Source organism: Camelina sativa, chromosome 2 (assembly GCF_030686135.1).
Source record: "Camelina sativa cultivar CO46 ecotype springtype chromosome 2, ASM3068613v1".
Lineage (NCBI taxonomy): Eukaryota > Viridiplantae > Streptophyta > Magnoliopsida > Brassicales > Brassicaceae > Camelina > Camelina sativa.
This window is the reverse complement of record NC_141881.1, coordinates 14887215-14902635: the sequence shown is the minus strand read 5'-3', so window position 1 is coordinate 14902635 and position 15421 is coordinate 14887215. Positions and strand designations below refer to the sequence as shown.

The 15421-nt window shown below is 46.8% G+C and overlaps 1 pseudogene; it reads left to right on the top strand.

Moving 5' to 3' along the window:
• The first annotated feature begins 310 nt into the window (after window positions 1-310).
• LOC104748762 (G-type lectin S-receptor-like serine/threonine-protein kinase At4g11900) lies at window positions 311-15316 on the top strand (annotated as a pseudogene).
• Window positions 15317-15421: the final 105 nt, after the last annotated feature.

Sequence of the window (15421 nt, the reverse complement as noted above, 5' to 3'; positions counted from 1 at the left end):
TCTTAAGTTGTGCAACATGCTCTGCACCTCCTTATATAGAGAACTAAAACAAAACCTATTCCTATTAGAACTTGTTATATTTAGATAGCTCCCAAATATAACTTGTTATTATCCTAATCCTTTCAAAACCAATACTTAATAGGATTAGGATTCCCAAAAGACTTCAAGCTTCTTTCAAGCTTAAGTCAACATCGGTGTCTCTAGAATCACTGGGTTAGGGTCGCAGCAACAGAAGTGAAGCGTCTATGCGCCAAACAGGGCTAATTTCATAATTGCTACATCTTCAAAACGGTCTTGTAGTCACACCAACATGGAGACTAATTGCAAGAATAACGTGTTATTCTTTGCTGTCTTGATGTTCTTGTTTTTTCAAAATTCTTGTGCAACTGACACCATTTCAACCAATCAACCTCTTTCAGGACTTCAGACCATTGTTTCCAGCGGTGATATATTCGAACTCGGTCTCTTCAATCCAACTCCAGGTACTTTTGGATTTTACATAGGCATGTGGTACAAGCAAGTCTCTCCGCGGACTTATTGTTTGGGTCGCTAATCGAGAATCTCCTGTCCAAAGGGTCGTAGGAGGATCTCAATTCCAAAGTATATCTACCTTCTTACTAAAAATATCAGATGGAAACTTAATTCTCTATGATAAAATGATCGGTACAACAATTTGGTCGACCGGTGTTAATGCTAGTAGTAGCAAGGATGTTCAAGCTATTCTTCTTGATAATGGTAATCTAGTCTTGAGAGATGGGGCTACCGCTTCTGCCGCCGTGTTGTGGCAAAGTTTTGATCATTCCTCGGATACTTGGCTTCCAGGCGCTAAAATCAAATTGGGAAGTCAACTTCTCACTTCTTGGAAAAGCTTGACAGATCCATCACCAGGTCAATACTCTCTTGAGGTTGACCTAAATACAACACACTCTCTCATCACGGTTTGGAACGGATCTAAGCCATATTGGTTCAGCGAGCCATGGGATGATCAATTTAGATTCACCGACGAGGGTATTCCCTGATAGCAATACTCGACTGAAGCCTCAAGCCAAACCAGAGTATTTGCTTTCTACATCCTCTGCAAAACAACAAAACGGTGTCGCTATACAAGTGAATCAAATGGGCCAAATGCAGAACGAGAAGAAGCCCGTTAAGAAGCCTGCCAAGCCCACAACGATTCAACGGTCATCTCTTACCTCTTCTGCGAACGCTGCAACAGTTACGTCATCAACAGACAAAAGGCAAACTTCTACTGAAGACAAAACCATGCCAGCATCATGTCGGGACAAAACCATAGAAGTAAAGAACTCAGCCACGCTTCCCGACAGTACGACTCAAACAAACATAAAGAGATCAAGTTGCAGATCGATGATAGAGACATCTAACCAATTCACAGCCTTAGATGCAAATTGTGTAGTTGGATGTTGACATCTGTCAAGGCACTCTAGGATTTATGGAACTTGTATAAATAAGCAGATTACAACATTGTAAACCTTGAGCTGAATAAACAAAGTTCCAAAATTTCACATTTCATAAACGATTTAACTCTGCTTTCATTCCCTTGGTTTTCAAGTTGAATCTGGATGAGTCTTACATCACTTATTCAGTAGATGTTAGGGGTGGATCCAACCCCAACAAAAGGGCCCGGCCCAGGAAAAAGCCCAAGGAATCCCTTTCAAGAGAAGAGGGTATTATGGTCTTTTATATGGACGAACCGACACGATTCCCTATAAATACAGGCGTACGGCCCGCATTTCGAGGGATCGTGAAAAAGGCAGCAGAATTCGTACAGCAAAAACCAAAGCTCAACTCGTCCAAGACAAAGTCAACGTTTTCCAGCCTTTAGCTCGGAGAGTCGACGAGCTATCAGCCCGTCGATTACTTTGTTTGTAACTCGTTTACATTGTGTTGTAATCCGTCCTTTAGTGCCTCGGCACCGATATAATAAAGAGAACTTCGACCCTCCCCTGACCGAACTAAATATTCTAATTGTGACCAAAAGGGACATCAACAATTTGGCGCGCCAGGTAGGGGAACGACAAGTCAAAGTTTTCTGAAAAATTGAAGAACGGACCTACACCAACTAAACGAGATGACGATAGTTGACAAGGAAAGAAGCAAAGACGCAAGCTCGTCGGGGGGAGCAGTCACCCCGGCGACGGATCAAACGGAGCAGATAGTCCTTCCCACGCCAGACGCTCCAAGGAAAGTTGTGACGGTAGAAAGCCCAGGAACGTTCGTCATAGCTACAAATTTGACGACCCCAGCGACCGCAGAGGCACCACAGGCGCCGACACAACTCTCTCTGCTCAATAACCAGCCCGTCTCTAGCATAGACGAGCTTTTTCGAGGAATCTTAACGCGCCTCGACCAGCAAGAAGAGCGAACAAACAACCGTTTGGATGCGCTCACTGCGGCGCAGCTCAATTCGCAAGACGAAATCAATCATCTCCACAACGTTCGGCTCACCCCGAGGAACTTCACCTCAGCAGGGACAACGCCAGGAGGGTATGTACAGATCGGCGCATTAGAGCGCAATCCCGTCCAGCGCCTTGCCGAGCAGGGTACCGAAGTGGCAGATCGAGCGAAGGATGCCGAGCTAATAGCAATGAAACAACAAATAGAAGAAATGGCCGCAATGATCCAGAAAGCGACTGATAAGGCACCCCAAGTCGGACTCATGCTCGAGGCAACACAGCGAACTCCATTCTCCCGACGACTCGCTACAACAGTGGTCAAACGAGCGGTCAAGCCAAGGTTGGGCCATTATGATGGAACGGTCGACCCACGAAACTTCTTGCTCACCTTTGGCGTGGCCCTCGGCCCGTTGCAGTTCAGCCCGGCAGAATACGACGCAGGAGCTTGTCAAGTTTTCGCCGAACACTTGACGGGAACCGCCTTGAGTTGGTTCTCGAGGCTACCACCAGGATCAATCGACAGCATCAGGGAGCTGATAACTGAGTTTCTGAAGCAGTTCTCTGTTTTAATTGAGGACAAGAATTCCCACGCCGACTTATATGCCTTAACCCAGCGCAAGGGGGAATCGCTTCGGTCCTTTATTGGACGATTCAAGGAGGTTTATGTCAACATCTCAATCCCCGATGCGGCCGCAATCGTTGCGCTCCGAAACGCACTATGGTATGAATCTCGATTCAAGGAGGAATTATCTTTAACACATGTCGAGACCGTGGCCGAGGCATTACTCCGAGCTGCAAAGCACATTGGGCTCGAAGAAGAGAAAGCTATCAACGCCAAAAAGTATTCCTCGGAGGCAAGTGCAATAACCAGACAGCCTATAGCCGTAGCTCCAAAAGTCGATTATGTCGAACCACGGCAGCACTTCACCAAGAACCAAGATCAACTCGTCGAACCTTTGCGATCGGCGAAAATAAGTATGTCCGGAAAGAAGGAGCTGAAAATAGCGCGACCTCATATTGTGACTACCATCAGAGTAATACCCATTCGACAGACGAATGTCATTACCTCCAGAGGATTCTGATGGAACGATACAAGAAAGGCGCAATAGTCGTCGAGCCGGACAGAAGCAAGACAGTCCGACCTGGACGACATGATACCAAGCGCACTGAAAATATCGCTCGAAAGTTCGTCAAAGATTCAAAGATATTAGCCGACCAGAGTGAAGATGAGATGGAAATACCAAACCTACTAGCTGAGCGACGAGAGGACAGCGGTCGCGACAAACAACCGCATACAGACCGTAAGCCTGATCAACGTCCCCCGACTATAAGACGAATCAATATGATAATGGGTGGACTAGCCGGATGTAACGATTCGGTTAGAGCGATCAGAGATTATACTAAGAAAGCTGAAATGACGAAGTCGTGGCCGTCGCGGTTCGAGGCTGAAAGTATGCCAATCACCTTTGACGGAAAAGACCTGGAAGGTTTGGACCTACCGCACAACGACCCGTTGGTCGTCGAGCTCTTGATCGGAGAAAGCGAGGTGACGAGAATATTGATCGACACTGGAAGCTCGGTCAACGTCATCTTCAGAGACGTCTTGGCAAAAATGGAGATCGGCGAGCGGGACATTATGCCAGAATGTCACTCTTTGACGGGTTTCGACGGGGATCACCTTATGTCCGTCGGCACAATTACTTTGCCGATCTTCGTTGCGGGGATAGCCAGGTATTTCCGTTTCGCAGTCATCGACAAGCCGACAATCTACAACGTCATCCTCGGCACCCCGTGGATCCACAAGATGAAAGCCGTCCCATCAACGTATCATCAGTGCGTTAAATTCCCAACTTCAAAAGGGGTATACACGTTGCGCGGCAAACAGCAAACCGCACGAGCCTGTTTTCTGATCGAGCATAAGCTTCGCACTGGAAAGAAATTATAGCAATCAAAGCAGCGAGTCGGCGACAACAGTACGTCGCCGACAGACGGGAAGCCAACTGCTGTCCAACAAGGCGTTGCCGCGGTCGAGGAGGTGAGCTTAGACGAGAACGACAAGAAGCGATGCGTGAATATTGGCACAGAAATAACATCCGCCATGCGAGACGAGTTAATACTTTTCCTCAAAACCAACATCTCAACGTTCGCATGGAGCGTGACTGATATGAAAGGAATCGACCCAAACGTCACGACCCACGAGCTTAATGCCGACCCAACGCATAAGCCGGTCAAACAGAAACGGCGCAAGTTAGGCCCTGAACGGTCGCAAGCAGTAAACGATGAAGTCGACAAACTCCTTGGTGTCGGGTCAATCGTGGAGGTAAAATATCCAGAGTGGCTAGCCAATCCGGTAGTCGTCAAAAAGAAGAATGGAAAGTGGCGAGTTTGCGTCAATTTTACCGATCTTAACAAGGCATGCCCAAAGGATAGTTTCCCACTGCCAAGAATCGATCAGCTCGTCGAAGCAACTGCGGGCAACGAGCTGTTAACCTTCATGGATGCATTCTCCGGTTACAATCAGATTCTAATGCACAAAGACGACCAGGAGAAAACATCATTCATCACGGACAGAGGGACGTACTGCTACAAGGTCATGCCCTTCGGTCTAAAAAACGCGGGAGCGACGTATCAACGGCTAGTCAACAAGATGTTTGCCGAGCAGCTCGGCCGGACTATGGAGGTCTATATTGACGATATGCTCGTCAAATCACAGCATGCCAAGGATCATATTACTCACCTACGACAATGCTTCGACACCCTTAACAAGTATGGGATGAAGCTAAACCCGGCCAAATGCACATTTGCAGTAAAATCCGGCGAATTCCTTGGGTACCTGGTAACCAGACGAGGCATCGAGGCGAACCCGAAGCAAATTAAGGCGATCATCGATCTACCACAACCAAAGAACGCCAGAGAAGTACAGCGGTTAACTGGACGAATCGCTGCTCTAAACCGCTTTATATCCAGATCGACCGACAAGTGTCTACCATTTTACCAGCTTCTCAAAACAAAGGGCAAGTTCGAGTGGACTGACGCCTGTCATAGCGCGTTCAACGAGCTAAAAAATTATTTATCGACCCCACCAATCTTAGCAAAGCCGGAGCTAGGCGAAATCTTATTTCTCTATATCGCCGTCTCGGAGTCGGCCGTCAGTGGTGTACTCGTTAAAGACGACCGAGGAGAGCAACGGCCCATCTTTTATATAAGCAAATCACTTGACGACGCGGAAACTCGCTACCCGACAGTTGAAAAGGTCGCCTTGGCAGTAGTCACGTCAGCAAGAAAGCTCCGACCGTATTTCCAGTCACATACTGTCGCTGTCCTATCCAACCAACCTTTACGATCTATATTGCACAGCCCGAACCAATCGGGTCGACTAACGAAGTGGGCGATTGAACTTAGTGAGTACGATATCGAATATCGTACTCGGCCGGCTGCAAAGTCCCAGGTACTCGCCGATTTCTTGATCGAGCTGCCGTTTGGGGAGGCTGAACCAACACCTGTCGACCCGTCAGATGACCGATGGACCTTGCACGTGGACGGAGCGTCCTCTCATCTTGGATCGGGCATAGGGATTTGACTGACTTCGCCGACCGGAGAAATTTTGGAGCAATCCTTCCGCCTTTGATTCCAAGCAACCAACAACGTCGCCGAATACGAAGCACTTATCGCCGGTCTTAAGCTCGCTAACGGAATGCAGATTAAGCGGATACGAGCTTTTTGCGATTCCCAGCTTGTCGCCAACCAGTTCAGCGACGAGTATGACACCAAGAGCGAACCTATGGCCGCCTACCTTAGTGTCGTAAAGATTTTGTCAAAGCGCTTTGACGAATTCGAACTCGTCAAAATTCCCAGAGGAGACAATGCTCCGGCCGACGCTTTGGCAGCACTCGCCTCAACATCGGATCCCGATCTTCGGCGAATCATCCCGGTAGAAAGCATAGATACGCCGAGCATAAGTGAAACTTACGCCGAGACGTGCCTCGCACTCCACCAACCAAATGAAATAAGGACGACTTATCGGTCGATGAGGTCAGGCCAAAGGTGCGAACCCGCATCTGGCAGCGACACGACGGATTGGCGGGTCGAAATCCGAGCATACCTAGCCGACGGTGACGTACCAACAGACAAATGGGCTAGACGAAGATTAAAAGCCAAGGCCGCCCACTACACTTTGATGAAAGACCATTTGCTCCGGTGGACGGCGGCAGGAGCCTTGTTGCTTTGCATACACGGCGACGACACCGAGCGTGTCATGATGGAAATGCACGAGGGAGCTGGAGGAAATCACTCAGGTGGCCGAGCCCTAGCACTACGAATCAGGAAGCATGGCCATTACTGGCCTACGATGATATCTGACTGTGAAAAGTTCGTCGCCAAGTGTGAAAAATGCCAGCGACACGCCCCCATTATTCATCAGCCGACCGAACTGCTACGAGCTGGAATAGCCCCTTACCCTTTCATGCGCTGGGCAATGGACATCATCGGCCCATTACCAACTTCCAGACAAAAGCGATATATACTCGTCCTAACCGATTATTTCACTAAATGGGTCGAGGCTGAATCTTACGCAAATATCAAAGCAAGGGACGTCCAACTCTTCGTCTGGAAGTACGTAATCTGTCGTCACGGCCTCCCATACGAGATAATCACCGACAACGGCTCACAGTTCATTTCCCTGCAGTTCGAAAATTTTTGTGCAAGATGGCGAATCAAACTAAGCAAGTCGACGCCGAGGTATCCACAAGGGAACGGCCAGGCAGAAGCAACCAACAAAACCATACTCGATGGTCTTAAGAAAAGGCTAGACGCCAAGAAGGGCGCCTGGGCCGACGAGCTTGATGGAGTACTTTGGTCCTACCGGACGACCCCAAGGACGTCCACTAACCAAACCCCGTTCTCTCTGGCTTACGGAATGGAAGCAATGGCACCGGCAGAGGTCGGCAGTTCGAGCCTCCGGCGGACAATGCTCGTTCAGAACACCGCGCTCAACAGTCAGATGCTCTTGGATAGGCTAGACGAGTTGGAGGAAGAACGAGACAAAGCACTCCTACGAATCCAGAACTATCAACTCGCCGCAGCTAAGTACTATAACAAAAAGGTCCATAATCGGCATTTTGACGAAGGTGATCTCGTCCTTCGCAAGGTCTTTGAGAATACCGCCGAACCGGATGCCGGGAAAATGGGAGCTAATTGGGAAGGTCCATATATAGTGTCTAAGGTCGTCCATCCCGGCGTGTACGAACTCTTAACCATGGGCGGCAAACCGGTGCCGAGGTCTTGGAATTCAATGCATCTCAAGCGTTACTACTACTGAAAATCACCAAGCGAGCTCGGCTATGTGTAGCTCGTCCTTTCTATAAGTATGAATAAGCATGTAAATGTGAACTACGATCGGCTTGATCCCTCCTGATCGGGGGGTACGTAGGCAGTCCCATTCTACGGGACCCAGCCGCCAGTAATATAAAATTTCTTTTTCAAAAAATATATCTCGTCATTTGCGAATCATTTTAGTTATTACCCTGGCCCGGTAATGACCCGACGTTCCGACGTATTATTCTAAGCCGAGTCGCACTTGCACAAAAAGGGTAAGCCGACTATTAACGGTCGCCCCCGGTTATTTTAAGCCGAGTCCTAACTCGCACTAAAAGGGTAAGCCGACCATCACGAGTCGCACTGTTTTCAAAAAAAAAAGAGTGAAAGAAGAAATTCTCGAAAGTAACATGAAATTTTAACTTGTTCAACAAAAAAAAAGAGAGAGAAGCGAAACAGTCTGATGCGGGTGCCGACCCCATTACGGCACAAACCAAATAAAAAAAAAAAAAAAAACAAAAGCAACAACAAACCAAAGACAAGTCATTCAATTCCTAGATCGGCGTTGGAAGGCACGTTCAATTCCAACCCACCAATTGTCGTCTGCCAATAGCGGCACGACTCTTTCACATCCTTCAGCAGGTCCATCGGAATAGCCACACCTCGCCCAACCATGTCCTCGAGGTACGTACAAACCCCATCGACGCGACTACTTTCGCTAAAGTAGTGACTTGTGCTCTCCAACTGCCTCACATAACGGTGAAGCACGTCGATACGATCGCGACGAGCTTCGATCTCCTCCCGCTCCTCGAACGGCCTCCGACCAAGGGTGTCAAGGTCGCCCTGCTCAAGTGCGGGAACTACCACTTCCGCATATAGATCCTCGCGCCGGGTCCGCTCTTCCACCAACCGATCCCATCGCCACTTTGGGAAGAAGAGCCCTTCGTCGATCAGCGGTTCAAGACATTCCACAACCCCGTCAATACGACAGAAGTCGTAGTAACGTTCGAACGAACGACGGGTGGCAATGATGTAAGCCCTTAGCCGTTGAATGCGAGCGTCATAATAGACGAGTTCCGATTGAATCACCTCGTCAGACCTTACGCCGAGCTGTTCCCGCGCCCTGCGTAACCACGCTGACCTAGTTGTCACCGGCATCAGAGCAACTTTCTTCTTCCTAAAAAAAAAAAGACAGAAGTGAAGGAACTCAATGAACTCACCAAGACAGAAGTGAAGGAAAACACAGACTATTTATAGAACGGGGGCACAAGTTTCCAAACGGAAAGAGCATTAAATGAGATCAATAAATCCGAAAATAAAGCATTAAATGAGACCCTCAATTAATGCCTCCAAAAGGACGAATAAAGTTTTCAAGGGAGCCGACCCCTATACACGGCGCATAAAGTACGAGGGAGCCGACCCCAAAACACGGCAAAAGAAAGAAAGTACGAGGGAGCCGACCCCAAAACATGGCAAAAGAAAAGATAGTACGAGGGAGCCAACCCCTCAACACGGCGACAACCCTGATCACGAGACTAGACCAGCAACCGGAGACTCGCGCCCAGGAGTGGAAGGACGAGGTAACCCACCAGCAGAACAGTCCGGAACCTGCTCCTCGACTCCATGAGAAGGTTGGTCGGTGACTTGCGCCTCAACCCCATCCGAAGGACGGTCGCCAACCTGCTCGTCCAGTTCTTCGCCCCCGATCTCCCCACTCTCCGACCCTTCATCCCCGCCCTCATCAGTATGACCCTCCGTATTCCCGCTGATTGGGGAAGCGATCCAAGCCGGAATTGGGGGGAGAGGCCCGGCGAAAATCTGAGACAAGTCAAAATCAGCGTCGGAGATGTCTGGCAGATCAAACTCTTCAACCTCATCCTTCAGCTGATTCATCACGGTCACGACCTGGCTCTTAAGCTCCTCATCAAGCAAGGAAATTCGACCCTCGGCGGCGAGCGTCTCCAGCATTTGAACGTTCCCAACAGCTTGGTTGTATTCGAGGAATTTCTCCCGTGACGCTTCAACCGCTTCGGCGTGGCTTTTATGCTTCGCTAGGAGCCTCTGCACACGACCGGCCACCTCATGAAAGGCATTGATTCGCTCATGGTGCCCATATTCATCACGCCGATCCCTGAGCCTTCTCGTCTCCGAGCTAAGAGTTAGCTTCAGACCATTGCAGGAAGCTTCAGACTCCTTAAGCTTCGTCGAAAGAGAATCCCGTTCTTTGATAAGCCCACTCCGGTGATGTTCGAGCTTGGCCACAAGGTCGGTAAGCCTCTGGTTGGACCGAACTGCATCCCCCAATTGAGCCTCGAGGCGCTCAATCCTCTCATTCGACGCCCCTGAACGTTCCAGGTCTCGAACACGACGTTCATAGCGGGTAGCCATGCGGTTAATACGCGCAATAAACTGACGAACATCAAAAGACGAACATCAAAGGACGCAATAAAGAGAAGAAAAGGATTAAGATACAATTGATTTAAATGACGAACCTCAAAAGACGCTTGAGCAACTTCGGTGACAGCATCGGACTCTTTCATCCTTTCAACAGAAGAGAGACGACCTTCGCCATAATGGATCTTTCGAAACAACTCGGCACAAGACTGCGAGTCGGATGGAAAGGGACGAGCTCCAGATGAATGGGCAAAATCCCAGCTGAAGTCAACCGACTTCGACTTCTTTAGCGGGACAGATGGCTCTTGTTCAGGGCCATCTTTCCTTTTCTGTGACCTTTGTGGAGGGTCGGCAATGCGACCAGAAGTCCCGTCCACCTTCCTCCTTGGGAGCGTCTCTTCAGGGCCAGTATGGCGGTTAGGCGGGGGAGACCTTTGACGGGTTTCCGCAGCTCGACGAGGGGAAGGGGGGACCTTTTTGGACGATCCTGCAGCTGGGGGATCGGAACCTCGACGAACATCCTGTCGGGGAGCCGACCGAGACGACGGCTCTGGAGCTTGGCGATAGCGAGCGGATGCATTAGGAACGTTCAAATTCAGTTTCCCCATAGTCTCAGCTAAAATAAAAAATATAATGGGGACAATATCAAAACAATGCTCGCAACGTATATACGTACAACCAAAAAAAAAAAAAAAAAAAAAAAAGAGGGAAATAGTACCTCTTGGTCTTCGGCTAGATGCTGACTTCCGCGGACGATCCTTTCTACCCTCGGTTCCCGGCCAAACGAATGGGCAGCGGAGCTTAATCGCGTCTATTTCAGCTCGGAAAGAAGAAGGGTATGGAAGCAAACACCTCGGAATAACAACTAAAAAAAAAAACACAAAAAAGGGGGGAGAGGTTTTAAAAAAAAACAAAGGAAGCAAGTTAAGATAACTAATCAAGAAGGGTCGGCTACCGGGTGAAGGGTTCCACCCAGAAAACCAAGGGATCGACGGATCCTCCATAACCCCCGCGGCAACTTCCAAAAAGAAATATGAGCCTTTCCAGTTATACGTTTTACCCTTGGCACCCTCGACGAGCGTCGTCTTCTTTCCCGAGGCTACGTAATAAAGCTCGGGAGCCTTCTCCCGACTCGACGGATTCAGACACGTCAACTCTTCGAAGTGATCACAAGTGAGCTTGACCCCTGCAGCCTCGGCCATGATCGAAAGACCGACAGCATTTCGAAAGGTCGCCGGGGCAAATTGGGAAATAGCCGCCTTTCGACGAGCAAAATACGTCATCAAAAAAGACGGAAGAGGAAAAGTGAGTCCGCACTCGGTGAAGTATTTCTCTGAAAGACAAATAAAACCGGAAGGTGCATCCCAGGGACGTTGAAAGGCGTTCGGAATCAAGATCTTCGGTCTCGTGTTCAGCTTCCTGGGACGATCCGCAACAACTATCACATCAACTTTTAATTTCCCGATACGAAGTGCGTCAACTGCCGCATCAATTTTTATCGACGTCGCCGGCATATGTTTGAAGAGATTCACGGTCGGCAAAGGGACATCGTCCAAATTAGGAGAAGACAAACCATCGTTCATAGGCTCGTCTATCAGGGAAGGAATCTTGAAAGTAAGCCCAGAAGAGCTAGGGACTGCAGATCCAGGAGCGAGACGACGCTTTATTTCTTCGAATTGAGCCGCATCTGAATCCGTCGAAGACGAGTCAGAGGATCTTGGAGAACGAGTTCGACGGCGAACAGACCTGGTAGAGCCGCTAGATTCAGAAGTCGTCGCTCGTCGAAGGTCACTTCCGGCAGAGGGATTGGACGACGCGGATCGAGGGGAATTCATAATAAAGGAAAAACGACGACACGCTAAAAGCAATATAACGACGAGATAGAAGAATGGAGAAATACCTGAACGACGGAAGCACCAAAAACACGAGAAGAAGATAACAAGGGACATCGAGGAAGCGATATTTATAAGGGGGAAAGAAGAATCCAGAAACGCCATCATTACAGCACGCGCTTCATGACGATCCAACTTCCGGATTTCACGCGCTCCAAGCACCGAACGCGACGATTCGACCCTAAACGTCGGAAACTGCACCTTCACGCGCTATTCTCCCACGTGCAGTCCTTCGCCTAAAGACTACGAACTAGAGGCGAAGGGGGGGGGACTATTGTTAGGGGTGGATCCAACCCCAACAAAAGGGCCCGGCCCAGGAAAAAGCCCAAGGAATCCCTTTCAAGAGAAGAGGGTATTATGGTCTTTTATATGGACGAACCGACATGATTCCCTATAAATACAGGCGTACGGCCCGCATTTCGAGGGATCGTGAAAAAGGCAGCAGAATTCGTACAGCAAAAACCAAAGCTCAACTCGTCCAAGACAAAGTCAACGTTTTCCAGCCTTTAGCTCGGAGAGTCGACGAGCTATCAGCCCGTCGATTACTTTGTTTGTAACTCGTTTACATTGTGTTGTAATCCGTCCTTTAGTGACCCGGCACCGATATAATAAAGAGAACTTCGACCCTCCCCTGACCGAACTAAATATTCTAATTGTGACCAAAAGGGACATCAACAGTAGAGAACTATACCACACATCGTTTGGTCATGGATGTTTCGGGGCGGTTCATGCTACACGTTTTGTTAGTTGAGATCCAGATGTGGGGTGTGATATGGTCTCAACCAAGATACACATGTGCGGTTTATAGGTATTGTGGATCGTTTGGTGTTTGCAATGAAAACCAAGAGCAGATGCCTTGTAAATGTGTTCCTGGTTTTAGACAATCAATTAACCATGAGTTGGACTCGAATGATTTCTCTGGTGGTTGTGAAAGGGAAACCAAATTTCAATGTGGCAAAGGAAATGACAATTTCCTTCCTATTGGAAACATGAAATTAGCCACTGATCCAACAACAACACTGGTCTTGGCAGCAAATCCTGTTACAATGTGTGCCTCAGCTTGCCAAGCTAATTGTTCTTGCTCGGCCTATGCATATGATGGCGAAAAGTGTTTGATGTGGACAACAAATGCCTTTAATCTCCAACAACTCGATGTAAATGACAGAAAGGGACACACATTTTTTCTTAGATCTGTAGCTTCAATCCAGGGTAAGCATTTTCAAAAAATAAAAATAAAAATGATTGCGTCAGAGATATTAATAAGCTTCATTTTCTTTTCAGGGGAAACAAAGCATGCTAGAGGAAGAAACATTGTGTTACGCGTTGTATTATCATCACTAGCAGCAACAGTTGTATCTTTTGTTGGTTTCTATTGTTACATTTGTTCTAGAAGAAGAAGAAAACTAAGAGGTGAAATTGGTTTTGGTGCGCATTTCTTATAAGCATATTTCATTATACAAGATTCGTTCACAAGCATCTGAAAGTCGAGTTTTAATTACGCAGACCAAAAACAGAGCAGAGTGCTATTAGAAGGCGGCATAACTGATGATGATAATGAAGAAAATTTGTGTTACCTAAATCTACATGACATAATGGCTGCAACAAATTCTTTCTCTGAGGAAAACAAGTTAGGAGAAGGCGGTTTTGGTCCAGTCTACAAGGTAAACAATACGCAAATTAGTACTCACAAGCTTTTTTCTTTTTTGATAAATACTCATAAGCTTTTATATTAGAGAAGGCTGGTTTGGATAAAGTTTTAAACAAAAGTAGCTACCACAATATTCACATGGGGCATATAACACTGAAATATAGTTATAATTTTGGTTATAGTAACGAAAGTGATTTTGACCGTTAGGGAAAGCTACCAAATGGGATGGATGTGGCGATTAAAAGGCTTTCAAAAAAATCAAGTCAAGGTCTGACAGAGTTCAAGAATGAAGTCGTTTTAATAATAAAGCTTCAACACAAAAACTTGGTGAGGCTTTTAGGATATTGTGTTGAGGGCGACGAGAAGCTCCTGATTTACGAGTACATGTCCAATAAGAGCCTTGATGGTTTACTCTTTGGTGAGTGGTGATATATAGTCAAAACTACTAAAATATGAATTTGATACCATAAGTACTAATTTATAAGTTTCTTTAATGTGTGACCTCTTAATGTCGTTTTTGGGAATATAGATTCTTTAAAGTGTAGGGAATTGGATTGGGAGAAGCGTATATATATCATAAATGGGACGACGAGAGGACTTCAATATTTGCATGAGGACTCACGTCCCAGGATCATTCATCGAGATCTTAAGGCAAGCAATATTCTTCTCGACGATGAGATGAATCCTAAGATTTCTGATTTTGGAACCGCAAGGATCTTTGGTTGCAAGCAAATCAATGATAGCACCCACAGAATCGTTGGGACATTGTAAGTGCACATCTACTACGTTTTCATTTGTTTCAAATTTTGGATTTAACACACATAGTTAGTCCTTTTATCAATCATTATTTACAAACTGTAAACACAAACGTAAATTGAAAGGGAATGGTGTTTTATTCCATTTGATGTTTGAAAACACTTAAATGTTCTGTTAAAAATACGTTTTACATGGAAACTAAATCATATATATGAAACCAATAGCACGACCTATTTATTTATACTGAAAGTCATAGGACTAACTTGGATTGGTGGGTTGATTCCAGTGGCTATATGTCGCCGGAATATGCATTAGGCGGAATGATTTCAGAGAAATCGGATATATATAGCTTCGGAGTCTTGTTATTGGAGATCGTCTCGGGTAAAAAGGCGACAAGGTTTGTTCATAACGACCAAAAACACAGCCTTATTGCGTATGTAAGTGTTTCTATAGTTGAATATCAGTTATCTACCATACATAAAGAGTAACTTACCTCAGATCAATCCCAAAATATATATGTTCTTGATCATCTTCAGGCATGGGAAACTTGGTGCGAAACAAAAGGTGTAAGCATCATAGATGAAGAAGCACTGTGTGGCTCGTATTCCGTAAAAGAAGTGATGCGGTGTGTTCACATCGCACTTCTTTGTGTTCAAGATCATCCTAATGATAGACCCACGATTTCGCAAATCGTTTATATGTTGAGCAACGATAACAATCTCCCGATACCAAAACAGCCAACTTTCTCAAACGTATTGAACAGTAACCAACAGTTAGCGTCGGCTGACTACGTGTTCTCCATAAACGAAGCAACACAAACAGAACTGGAAGCACGATGAACGATAACAATACTTGGTTGGTAAAAATGTTCCCATCCCCTGTATAATTCGATAAGTGTACGTAATTAAATAGCTTACGTTATTATATTTTAGTGTTTTGTAAGATTCCAGATTGGTTATTACAGAACATTCAAATAAAAATAGTTATTGGATCCTCGTGTATGG